Genomic DNA, 11,509 nt, shown 5'->3' with positions numbered 1-11,509 from the left:
TATAGAAGAAACTGCAGGGACATGATTGGAATGCCCACTGGACACAGTCTGGGGGCGACGCATATCTGCACGATCTGACAGATCGAGAAGCAGGAAATGTCAAGAGCAAAGTAACAGGGAAACAACGGAACCTCCTTTTAGTCTCGCATTTGCAAGACAACGCTTCAAGAGACACTGGAAGAGGTATTATTAGTGAAGCCACACAACCTGTTGAAATTCGCGGCAAGGTACGTCAAGTAAACGTCACTAGATCTGGTATCAAAAAGGACCAAAATTAGTCTTTAGCTTTTTAGCCTACCAGACTAACCAGCCTAACCACTCAAGGTGTATGAAATTGTAACAATATATTGCCTACTATTCAGCGCTATAACCACAAAAATGAAAAACTATAGTATACGAACAAGTTTGAATATATTTTTTTGGTTAATTTAAAAATATAAATAGACCTAATTAACTGATCTCAATTATTGCAAGAGACTTATATTTAATATTGCTTTTTCGGATAATTAAAATAAGCTTAGGATCACACATTCTGCAGAATGGTCTGCACGATTAAAATTATAATACGAAAATATATATTTTTTAAAATCATGCAAAACAATTTAACGCAAACAAATATTATTATTTTTTTTTTTTCACAAAAGGCTATTCTTTATGCTACAATCGGTCTACACGAGACAACCGCCCAACACAAATTGAAATGATACCACATTAACACTCAATAAAAAGTGATTTTCCTTATAAAAGTATGTGGACATATGGAATCTCAAGATAATATGGCTTTTTACTACCCACTCACGCATATCTTCGTAATATGTGAATATGTATATAATGAACTTATGTACTTACATTTCACAGGCACCACTTTCCGCCGTGGCAGCTGCCTGTCTGTCTCGCATAAACTCATACGCACCGTCGGCTAAATATTAATAAGCTAAATGATCGATAATTGAGGAACCGTGTAATAAAAGCGGCTATAAATAAAAGAAACAAACATACAACAACAAGTGTAATCAAAGAAGTAATAATAAAATAAGCAAATAACAGCAATAACCTTAAGCAATAACAACAACATAATAATATCAAAGTGACTGTGTCAAAATGCAATTATCGTAAAGTCGACACATTAAAGCCCAAATGCATTGGAATTTACATACATACGTACATATACCTCTATATATATAGGTACATTCATATACATATGTACATATAAAGGTATATGTGTTCATATATAGCCATGTGATAATTAACAGAAACAAAGTGTATGAAGAAAATATGAAAGGACAAGTGGAGGCAAATCGGCATAACCGAATATTTCCATAGCATATGGTTATATTAAATTTATCGTTATAAATGTCCACCGAATTCCTTTGGTGTGGCTTTAATATACAAAGTGCTTTCCAAAGTAAACAGGACTTTTGGAATCTAGCGCCCCCTGGTGGCGCCATGTACATGTCGACTGATGCGTCTGCTATCTTTATCGATTGCCCAGTGAGAATTTCATGACATTTCATTGGTTGGAAGTGAAGTTATTGCGTTTTCACTGTCAGTATGTTTGTGTTATCGGTGCGAAAATGAGCTTCGAACAAAGAGCTAACATTAAATTTTATTTTAATAATGGTAAAACTCTTACCGAAACGTTTCAATTGATGAAACAAGTTTATGGCGATGATTGCCTATCCCATAGCAGAGTGTACGAGTGGTTTCAACGTTTTCAAAGTGGTCGTGAGGACATAACTGACGATCAACATGTGGGCCAATCAAAATCCGTGAACACCGGAAATTTCATCGAAACTGTGCGTGAATTCATAAAAAATCAGCAGAAATCATTATTGAAATCCATGGAAATGGAATTGAATATCTCCAAAACATCGATTTATGACATTTTAACCGAACATTTGGGCTTACGAAAAGTGTGTGCACAGTTTGTTCCGCACAAATTGACTGACGACCAAACATTAAGCAGAATCCCACATTTGAAGGACGATTATTTGACCAAAAATCACATTTTAACCATTACCATTCCCCGTATTCACCTCATATGGCATCGTGCGACTTCTTCCTTTTCAGAAAAATGCATTTGCCCATGAAAGGAAAGCGTTATGCAGACGTAGAGGCCATTCAAAAGGCTTGCACCGGCATACTGGCGGCCATACCGGTCAACGAGATAAAACACTCGTTCGACATGCTTTTGGACCGTGCAAAAAGCTGTATTGAAGCAGAAGGATACTATTTTGCATAAAATAAATTGATTTTGCCAAAAAAAAAACATTTTTTCTGTTTTTTTTTTTAAAGTCCTGTTTACTTTGGAACGCACCTTGTCTGATGCAAAGACACAAGACCAAGTGTACATATGTCAGCATAAATATGTACATATGTTGTTACAATTAACTCCCACTGCCCCACAAATACAACACATCAGACATGAACTTGTTTTTGGATACTTATAAGAGAATTAGCTATTTAATAGAATAGTTCAGGCAGTAAATGCATTAATGTGTATTGAAATAGAATCGGTTAGTTATTATAAAGATAAGTCAGACTAATAATTTTCTAATTCAAATTGAGTTCTTAGATGTAAGTACATGCTCAGGCATATAATGCAACTAAGGAAGAATGAAGTGAGATGCAAAGCAAATATGGAGAATTGAAGAGATTTATTGAGAATATTTAGCATTTGATCGATGAGCAATAAAGGGTTGAAAGGTAATCAAGAGGTATTTCTAATACTTATCCCGTGCACATAGAATCCGATAGAGAGTAAAATATACTTATAGGCATACACCTCAAGGCTTTAGTTACGAGGTGCAAAAAAATATCGAACATGTTGATATTAGGTATATAAGAATACAAAGGTGGATCTTGTTAGATCTCTAATAGAATTCTAGTTTTATAGACAAGTATAGAGTGAGCTTCGAATTAATGCTTCATAATGTCAATTTCGGCTTCCAATCCAAACTAGGGGACTCTTCCAAATCTATTTTGCTTAATGAGTTTGGAGACTTAATGAGTTTTTGAGACTATGAAAAAGTCATATCAGCACTTGGCCATAAGGTTCCTCAGTTCTATCGAGCGTTTAACCCGCCTAACGTGCGTCGGCAGCGGGGATTACAATATCCTATAATCTTCTCAAGAACTGCGCACGCTTAGCGATTTGCATGACGTCAAAGGATTACAATATCTTAAATTCGACCGATATTTCTCTCTAACCACCTTCATGAAAACCGTAGAAATGGCGGCAGCTACACTTTTCTATTCTTCATGGGAGGTAGCACAATCTTCCTACTACGGTCTTACCGAGAAAGGCTTCTCCCTCAAGTGACCTTTGCCGCTTCACTGACGATTTTGGCCTATCCTGTTCAGTTGTCCCAATAACACTTCCTTCGCGCAGCCCCTTTCTGGTCCTTTCTAGCGTATCAGCATGCTGAATAGATATCTGCTCAGCCTTTCTGTCACCGCAGCGCTTCAGACTGCCGAACTTCGGTTCGACTTCTATTTCCTGGCCGGAGTATTCCGTTTCTTATTTCCGCCCTTTACGCGCGTGGTTTTGCCTATGATTCTAGAAGAAGTTCCCTAATAGCTCTGGCCCTAGTATTTTTTGTGGTCTGTAAATTTCTATCGACTTATCCCATCTTTTCCTTCCTACACCGGCCCCTCTAGTAACCTTATTGGCTGATGGTTCCATCAATCTGAGCGCTACGCTTTTAGGGATAGATCTAGATATCGGTCCCGACCGCTCTTCACCTCGCGACTCCCTCTTCTATTTATTCGGTTTTTGTGAAAAATTCATAATTAAATGGGTCTGCGCTCAGAACCGCTACACGGCCCGAAAGGGCGGATTCCATCTTCCACTCATTAGATTTTTGTGCTGAAATCATAGTCAAAGAGATCCCCACCCATCCCCTATCCGGCCCGAATTGTAGTCGTCTTCAACAGTCCTCAAATTGTCTCTCATGAAGTCAATGCGTTGATTGATATACGCCCTTATCCTAAGCAACATCTACCATTTTCACAACAGTCGGGACTAAGTAACCGGAGGGGACCTGTATTTTATTTGGCCATTGACTGTCAATTCGGCACCATTCCTCGAAATTAGTTCAGGAAAGTTTTCTTCCGCTACTACAACAACAACCAACATCTATCACACCAGCCTAATGATAACGAGGAACGTACATTGTGGCCTGCAATGGGTTTAACTGGACGGAGACAGTTGCAACATTAGTCCATCAGCTATTTCTAGCATAAAAGGCCATAAAAAATCTGAATATGGTTCAGGGAATAAAAATTTGCAAACATTGCTTAAAAGTGATATTGTTGGTTAATTTTTTCTGCCCGTAAATACTTCACGAAATATTTAAAGTTAATGCTCTGACAACCCGAAAGAGGTGGAAGTGTGTAGAGTAATTCTCTTTGTAGTCTTTTATGACACTGCAACAAAAAAGCTCAAAAAAAAAACATCCCCTTTATATTAATTAGATTGAAGTAATTTTTTTAGAGCCTTAGAAGGAAAGTAGTGGTTGTTCGAGGTTCAGAATTTGATCAAATTTTCAAAATAGTGCTGATTTACCTTCTCTCCAAAAAGAGAATTAATCAAGCCACTGGCAACTGAACATGTACGAAAGGAAGCTAAAGAGCGCAAATCAGTTTGTAATAGAAGAAATTACCGCAATCTTCAATCATGGTAGTGCGTGAATAAGTCATTAGCTTAAATTTATTTGATCGAAATTTTACTGTAATGATGAAAGCACTTTTTCAGTTACTCAACATTCTCAAATATGTGTGCTCGTGTCAATTTGCTTAAGTCACTCTCAAAGCAGCAAGGATATTTATCAACAAATATATAGTAGCTTTGAAGTAAGTTCTTGAAGAGAAAATCTCTTGAGCGCCATAAATTAGCACACCATTTAGGCAGTCAAACGGCATGCTGCAAGCAAAACTCGTATGAAGATGTGTGTGGATGGCAACGACAAGACAAAACCGACTCATCATTAACCGAATCGCAAACGTCAATTACTTGGTGATTATTTCATTTACCAGCTGTCAAGGCGAGGAGATTAATTTTACGGAAACTTAGGTGGGGTTTAACGGCACAGCAGAACCACACATTCCTCAGAAACTATGTATGTATGAGTGTATGTGTGTGTGTGTGTGACAAATACGACCACATATGAGATTGGTCGTAAATAAGCGAACATTAGCACATCAATTTATGTGTAAATATCGGTGCGGCATTATGAATATTGGCATGTACTCATACACTGAGTGAGAGTGTGTGTGTATTTGCATTAAATGTGTCATATGAGTTCGTGTATGTGTGTGTGCAGTTGATTCACTCATTCATTCATTTAACCACTTGACAGGCGGTAAATCAGGACACTGAAGGACAATCGAAAATCAGCCGAGCTGGTGCGTCAACACACTTACACATATTCGTAGTAGGGTGGGCCCAAAATTTTTTTTTTTAATATTAAAAATTATTCAAAATTTCAGTACAATCAAAAATCAGCCGAGCTGGTGCATCAGCTCACTTACAAATATTCATATTAGGGTGAGGCAAAAGAAAATTTTTTTATTATTAAAAATAATTGGAAATTTCAGGACAATTGAAAATCAACCGAGCTGGTGCGTCAACACACTTACACATATTCATATTAGGGTGGGCCAAAAAAAAATAATTTTTATTATTAAAAATAATTCGATATTTCAAAAGGACAATCGAAAATCAGCCGAGCTGGTGCGTCAACACACTTACACATATTCATATTAGGGTGGGCCAAAAAAATAATAATTTTTATTATTAAAAATAATTCGATATTTCAAAAGGACAATGGAAAATCAGCCGAGCTGGTGCGTCAACACACTTACACATATTCATATTAGTGTGCCCAAGAAAAAATTTTTTTTAAGGCTCAAAATTTGTATTATAACAAAGAATATTGACTTTTATTACTGTTTTTATGTAAGAAAGGTTAGATTGAATGGGCGATCGATAGGAATATCACATGGACCACATATAACTCCGGTCCGTTGATCATCATAAATCGACAAAGTACTTCGAGCCGAGGAACTTTGACACTTTACGTCATTTTAGAGTCTTAAAATTACAGCCTGAATGCCTATAGGACAAGGACCAGTCAAAATTTCTAAAACCATTGCAAAATGAACTTTGCTGAGGGCTAGTAGCTCAGTATATCTCACACGTTCTACTCTCGAGCAGAAAGATGTCGCAGTCGCGCAGCAGCTGAATGGCTGTCGAATAAAGTCTGCTAACGCGTCTACGTCAACAAACTGATTGGTACATCGGTCCAACCGACCCGATTTAGAGCAGAAAATGACACACACGGGAATCAAGCACTGCCTCTATGCCGCGTTCTTTTTCCGATATAAGCAAGGTAAAGGTGATCTCACTTGATACTGGCTCATCGGCTTTGTACACCCTGTAAAATGCACTACAAAAGTCTGGTAACTTAAACCTATGCTTACACTGTTGACAGTCATAACTTTGAAGTTGTTACTATTTAGGAAGAAACTCCGCCTACAACCTTCGTTCCCTGCTTCGGACTCTGTGAAAAAAAGTCCTCTCTACTGTGCTTCTTCTCCAGCGACTTCGCCCGAATATCAGCGGATATATAAACAGTCATCACTCCAGAATAGCTTCAATGAAACAGTGTTCCAAATTTTCGCGTAAGCCAATTAAGAAGAAGAGAAGAGAAGGAGGAGAGAAATTCGGCGTGACCATATTCGGGTCCGTTCTTTTGAGCCTCAGAGCAATCTTCGCAGCAATACTAATGGCGACAATATCCACGAATACTTTTTATGAGCAAAAAAAAAATTAAAAAGAAAGTATTTTTCGGCTCACCCTATTACATACAATATATGTTGTATTATTTATGTACATACACGTCAAAATATTCATATGTTTCTAATAATATTATAGTTGAAACGAGTATTTGCGTCGCCATTAACTAAGCATTGCCGCACCAACACATTGACAGAGCTCAATTAATTGCCGCAATCGAATGTGGCCAATACAACCGTGCAACTGTGCAACTTCAACACGCCAACTACAAGTAAATATGTGCTGCGTGCCACACTGCTGCCGTATATTTGGCAACAAACAGTCCCTCTAACGGCAGTTCTTGTTGTTGTTGACTGTTGTGTGGCCTTGGCACAAGTGGCTCCCCCCGCCCTGCGGCGCTCCGCTCAGCTTATCTTGCCTCAACTCCGTGCAGTGCGACTCAACTCAGCTCAGCTAGGCGCTGCTGCTCTTTTCGGTATAACGGTTTTTTAAGTGCCGTCAAATTGGCGGCCATGCCACATGACAAGTACAACTATATATGTAGTAATAATATAACTAATGTATGTCGGTATGTATGCGGTTGCGTTGCGAAGGTGGTGGCTGCCAGCGATGGTTAATTGAAATACGGCGGATAGTACACATACATACATTCATACATATCCTCACAAGCACACATTCACATTCACATATTTATTGTGGCATCATTCGTCCTTGCCACAATGGAGGCCGTTCGCTTGTTGCGGTTACTGTTATTATTATTGCTATTGTTAGTGTTATTGCTGTGTTTTAGTGCAATCTCATGTATTCCCTTTATTTGTTGTTTGTTTGCTGTGGTTTGCTGCTATCGATATTCAATTTCAATATTCTAAAAATATGAAATAAATATTAAAAACACTCATTGCTAGGGATTTGCTTCGTCAAGCCGCTGAAATATGGCCTCCAGCAAAAATGGAACTGGCTGCAAGTGTTTCGATGCACTACTGGGAAAATATTACAAAAAATGGCATTTATTGCCCTTGGATATATTGGAATTGACTGATCACTCTTAAAATGAATTAAATAAATAAAATTAAAATGAAAATATAGGTACACATATGTATAAACAGTTACTCGAAAATTCTGCTCAGGAATGGAATTTATGTTATAAAAATAAAACCAATTCGCCCTGTAAAATATTGACACTCATGTCTGAGTTTTTTATAAAAAAAAGGTCAAAAAAATTAGAAAAAAATGTGTTACTACTAAGAGCAAAAAATAGTAAAACTTTGTTCATAATTTAAAAATTCTTAATTTATTCCTCAAAATCCATGTCGTCCCGTCAAAGTAGTCCCCCTTGACTCGAATACAGTTTTGCCAACGTATTTTCGAATACTCGAAACAGTTGTTGAACACAATTTCCGGAACAGCTTTCAATGCATGTGGCGTTTCACGTTTCACAATTGACCTCAAACGGTTTCCCGGAGCGGTTGTTTGAGTTTGCTGAATAACCAAAAGTCACACGGAGCTAAATCAGGCGAATACAGTGGTTGCGGCATGATATGGTTGAAAATTTGGAGAAAACCTCTTTTCAAGAATAGCCTCGCACAACACTCAAATAGTATTCCTTGTTGAAAGTTTGTCCCGTAGGAAGGAATTCGGTGCACACCACACCACGATAATCGAAGGAAACTGCCAACAAAACCTAGATTTTTGACAAGCTTTGACGTGTTTTTTTATTTTGCTTTGGCTTACATTTGCCACAATATTCGATCGGATCGTAAGCATAGATTCAAGATCATCGCCTGTAATAATACGGTTCATGACATTTAGGTAGTCGGGAAGAATTGCTTCACAGCCATTAATGCGACGTTGTTTTTCGATTTTGTGATTTTGGAACCAATCGTGCTTTCACTTTTCTTAGGAACAAATAATCTTTCAAAATGGGTTTGACAGATCCTTCCCATATTCCAATTATTCCAGTGAAATATCTGAGCATTAATCGTCGATCCTCAAGCACCATTTTTTTTTTAATGACGTGTTTTTGTTGATGGCCGTAATGGACGTGGTTAGTCGTCAACGTGTTCTCAACTTTTTGAATAATTTGTACGAATATCATTTAAGACCTTTTCACACAAATTTTAATGAAGCTTCTTTGTTGAATAATCATCGTAAAGACCGCAAACGGTCACAGAGGAATAGCCGAATACAGCCAGCAGGAGGGTTAACAGGTAGGAAGGTTTTTCTGTGTTTGGTGGGATTGGCAGGGAGTCATCTAATATGAACTGCGCTCTTCGGCCAGACTATTGAATCGGAAATTTACTCTCAACAATTGAACCATCTAAAGGAAGAATCACACAGAAGCGATCGGCATAGGCCAATCAGAGTGGAATTGTGTTCCATCTGTACATCGCCGTTCCTTATACAGCGATAGTGAGATACGAGTTTGTTTGGAAGGATCATATACATTCATCGTGTAGTGCAGACCTTCAACTGATTAAATTCTTGTTTATTTCGAAAACTTTAGTCCAACCACATATCGGGAAAGTTGCCAAAAATTGGTCAACAAATTTTTTATAAATTTTATCTACTTGTGATGTTAATCCTTATAAATTTTATAGAATATTTTGAGATATTTTTTTAAGAATGAAGGATTTCGGATCAGAGTCATGATTTTCAAATAGTCAACAACAACCAACGTTTATTTTTGGTAACACTTCAAAATTCTCTACTTCTTCAACGAAATTCCTGAAAACATAGATTACTACGAAGCAGAGGCTCCTTGTGGAGACTTTTTCTCTGCTCACGTACCGACAAAGAGTAGTAGTGAACTTTTTCAGGTGGGACGAAGCTTGGAGGGAAAATTGGATGGGGAGTTTTTGTAAAGAGATCTACGTCAATCTAAGTTTAAAGCTACAGAATCACTTTAGAGTTTTTCAGGTGGACGTGGTGGCTATTACATTGGCAGTAGACGTACGGCTAAGAAGTGTACCTTCTTTCAGGGAGGCGAGCATTCACTCCCACAGCATCAAGCTTCGTCATCATTACATTGGGATAGGAACGAGTTGCATCTCCATTAGTGTCTTTCCTAGCACTACACCAATTGACCTTACATACGCTTAGCAGGCACTTATCAACGACCCGTTCCAGTGCGACTGCAAAAACCTTTCGGTCTAATTGATAGAATAGAAGATTTTTACTGAATACTGTTCAATAGGCGCTCATGCGGTAAGGCTAAAAACATTGTCGGATGCAAGATGTCAAAGTTGTAAGGAGAAAGGGGAGGTGGAAACCACCAGATCTCGGCCTTTGGCGAACTTGAAGTTATGACCGAAACTGACATTAGCTGTCTCAACAAATTGGTGACAGCCTCAAAGCGCTCTGTCGATTTGTAAGGGTCTTATAAAGGAATTTTAAGTATCAGGCCATCGATCGTCGAATTAGTAGCACTTATTTTATCTTCCAAGCTTTCTCTAAATGTTTTCTTCTCAGCTTTCATCAGCTTACGGAAGTTGTCATATATTCTAAGTTTCTCAAAGTTAATTCATATGAAGAAATGACACCAATGACGTGATCTAAAAATTTGTGAAAGGAAATTTCTACCCTTCGAACTTCTGATGCTAAAAGTCGACTCCAGACGTTTCATTCATTCGCTAGCTATCGCTTGCTTGGAGAACTTTTTCAATTGAGCACAGCTAACAAATCACCAGTGTAGAAAGTTGTCTTTCCCTTTATTAAATTGGTCATTCACAGTGTTACTCACAAACTTGGAAACTTTCAGAAATGTAAAACTGACTACTATCCTCGACTGCGACCATTTCTTATCTCATTCAACACAAACACACAATTTTCATCGCTATCTGAGGTTGTTGCATATTATAAAGAGACACACCCTTACAAGGAACACCGACAGCGTCAAGACATTTTCGGCGATTACACAAATTTGAAATGCATACTAAAAATCTTTGCCGATTAGCCTCATTGCATGCTGTGGCACGCGAATTGCTGCAATGAAAATTGCAAGACCAGCAGGGAAGGCAGCGAAAAACTATTAAATGTCGGCACGTTTCTCTAATCGCTTTCATTACTCGCCGTCGCCCACGATTCAAGCGTTCTCATCGTTCTTTCTGTTTTGAGTTTCGCCTTTTTTTGGTTGCAGCCTTTTTGCGCTTACTGTAAATAGTTTCCATTTAAATTCATTTAATGCGCTGCACAAACAACGCGCTCAGCTGAAGTCTGATTACTGTTGTTGTTTTTGCTGTAGAATTATGAACTTGCCACTTGACCACTTGCAGACTCACCGCCAGCAGCAACAACAGCGCGCATAAAGGATACTTAATTGCAGCTGCTTGCGTGGCTAATGTGCAGCATGCGGCGGCGCAACGGTGCTGCAACTGTTGAAAGGCGTCGAAAGGCGCTGAATTGAAAGTTTTCCACATCAAAAATTAATCGACACTTTGCCGCATTATAGTTTGCTGGCCTCTTTCTAAGTTCCGCACACGCTGACGCTTTTGTTGCGCGGCGCCTTCGTGGAACTTGCAGCGTGGTGCTGCAATGTGGCATCAATATTTAGTGTGGCTATGAAAGTGGTGGCAACGGCAGCAGCTCATTATATTGTTAAACGCTCTATTTGCGGTTAGTTGGTGGTGGCTTTACATTAACTTGCCATTTCCATTTCCACTTTTTTGATTTATATGGATTTGAGTCAGTGACTGGCAATTTTTAATATTCAAT

General features: G+C 38.4%; 1 long non-coding RNA gene across 1 annotated transcript in view; it reads right to left on the bottom strand.

Annotated features, from left to right (window-relative positions):
* Positions 1–855: 855 nt before the first annotated feature.
* Positions 856–11,509, bottom strand: part of LOC126758851 (uncharacterized) — a 151,397-nt gene continuing 140,743 nt past the window's right edge. The window contains exon 3 of the long non-coding RNA XR_007666902.1: positions 856–974. This is a non-coding gene — a long non-coding RNA (uncharacterized LOC126758851). The remainder of the gene's footprint in view (positions 975–11,509) is intronic.

Source organism: Bactrocera neohumeralis, chromosome 5 (assembly GCF_024586455.1).
Source record: "Bactrocera neohumeralis isolate Rockhampton chromosome 5, APGP_CSIRO_Bneo_wtdbg2-racon-allhic-juicebox.fasta_v2, whole genome shotgun sequence".
NCBI lineage: Eukaryota > Metazoa > Arthropoda > Insecta > Diptera > Tephritidae > Bactrocera > Bactrocera neohumeralis.
This window is presented reverse-complemented; position numbering and strand designations above follow the sequence as displayed.